At 37.9% G+C, this 2,175-nt stretch overlaps 1 protein-coding gene across 1 annotated transcript in view; it reads left to right on the top strand.

The window, feature by feature from the left end:
- The first annotated feature begins 311 nt into the window (after positions 1-311).
- Positions 312-2,175, top strand: part of LOC141900300 (uncharacterized) — a 231,621-nt gene continuing 229,757 nt past the window's right edge. Inside the window, exon 1 of the mRNA XM_074787124.1 lies at positions 312-406. The gene's annotated coding sequence lies outside the window, so the exon portion shown is untranslated. The remainder of the gene's footprint in view (positions 407-2,175) is intronic.

The following is a 2,175-nucleotide window of genomic DNA, read 5'->3' as shown; positions in this document are numbered from 1 at the left end:
ATCATTATCGTTCGAAGTGGGTTTTTATCGAATTCAACACATTGTCAGGATATCATACTCAAAGGATTATGCATGCCGTTGTAAAGTAAGTAAAATATCGCTAACTAAAAACTTGAAGCGAGAGATTTTTATTGCAAATGAACTAAAACATGGCGGATGTAGGTTCCAATTTCCGGTTCTGACTAGTGCCATCAAACGAGTAATTCAAGAACTTGAATTTGTCGATATCCCGTATTGCAGATAGAGACCGGTAACCAGTCTATTAGTGTGATGTGACCAATAAAGTTATTTTAAATTTGACTTTGATTTGAGTTTCCACAATTTAGTATTTCGAGCTAACTTTAATTTAGTAAGCCCTGTTACTGCTTGGATTATATACATAGGCCTACATGAAACAACTGGAAAGGTATGACCACCCCATTTAGTTTCAAGGAATTTATGGTTAATGTCTATTTCAACCTGACTTGAGAGCATTCCGGGTCGGGGTGGCCTAGCTCGCTCATTTTTGGTAGGCCTAGTACATCCATCCACAGGGGTTTGGCGATGGGCTTTGATTTTATTTCCGGGTTGTTGATAATCTCGCGAGAATGGCGCTAAATATGAACTGCGAATAAATTCAAAATATCACGGAAATACCTTGTGTTTATATTGTTTATTTATCCGCTATAAAGTTCTGATAAACAATTGGTCGTTAAGAATCATTATCAGACGGTCGTCACGCTTTACTATATAAAATCACAAGGGATGAAACGCCAGGCCTCCGCTGTACTTAAATTTTCAGCCAGAAAGTTGGGACAGTCACGTGACATTCTGATGACGTCATCGCATTTAAAACTTCAACACGAAAAGTTAACATATTCACAGACCGATATCAATTGTTAGATTATGATTCATATGAAATAAATAACTTATAAGGAATAAATTATGACGAAATATATAATTCATAGTAAAAAAATGCATTTGAATGTAAGTTATTCTCAAATATTTTTCGTATCATAGTTTCCATCTTATATGCTTCAGGTTCGCGTTCAGTCAAATAAGAAGCGTGAAGTCACGTGACTGTCCCAACTTTCTGGCTGGCACAACTCTGAAGGCGTTTCATCCCTTGTTCTTTTATATAGTAGCGTGACGACCGTCTGATAATGATTCTTAACGACCAATTGTTTATCGAAACTTTATAGCGGATAAATAAACAATATAAACACAAGGTATTTCCGTGATATTTTGAATTTATTCGCAATTCATATTTAGCGCCATTCTCGCGAGATTATCAACAACCCGGAAATAAAATCCAAGCCCATCGCCAAACCCCTGTGAGTACATCTTCATCTACATTGGTTACTGCTTCGGTCCGCGTGCGCGCGTATAGATGCACAGGGACTTGTCACGATTGATAATGGATGAGACCAATGATGGGGGTACCAGTATCCCTGCTACTGTATAATAAAATAACAAGGGTGGCAACAAATTTTCAATCTGACAATGACTTCTCCACTTCAATCGACTGTAATTCCAAAAATTCTCAACCGATTCACATGAAATAAGCTTTAATACAACCTAGAAGACTTTCTGCTTCGAACGAGCCTTCAACCACCACTCTAGGACAATTATCTCACAACGAAATCACCTTTTTTTGACGAGAGATAGCTCAAAATGGAGGTCTACCGATTCTATGGTGGACAGCAAAATGGTCGTTTTTTTCACTTCAAACGATGATTTCTATGTGAGATCTTAGAGAAAACCCCAACAAACCATACATTTTTTAAAACTACGCGGTCATACCTGTACGCTTATCTCATTTATTTGTATAATCCACGCGATGGGTGAGCTCACAAGCTCAAAATCGAAAATGAGGACGAACACGGCGTTCAACTTGTCATCAACTGGGCGGCCATTAATCACGTGATATCGTAGTAACGGGCTAAATATTTCACGCGCACTGATTGGCTTAGAGATTTCGAAAAACATTACAAAATTTATTAAAAGTTCTGTTAATTGATAAAATATCCGTATTATGAAAATATAGTGCAACATTCGTCTGAGGGGTGGTATTATTAGTAAATATTTCCTTTTTTCAAGTCTACAGACGTAGACTTGTCGCGGTTCTATTAACATAGCCCGAACCTATGCACGTCACGTGATTAATGGCCGTCAGCGCGATAGTGCGAGGTGACT

This window comes from Tubulanus polymorphus, chromosome 1 (assembly GCF_964204645.1).
Source record: "Tubulanus polymorphus chromosome 1, tnTubPoly1.2, whole genome shotgun sequence".
In the NCBI taxonomy this organism is placed as follows: Eukaryota; Metazoa; Nemertea; class Palaeonemertea; order Tubulaniformes; family Tubulanidae; genus Tubulanus; species Tubulanus polymorphus.
This window is presented reverse-complemented; position numbering and strand designations above follow the sequence as displayed.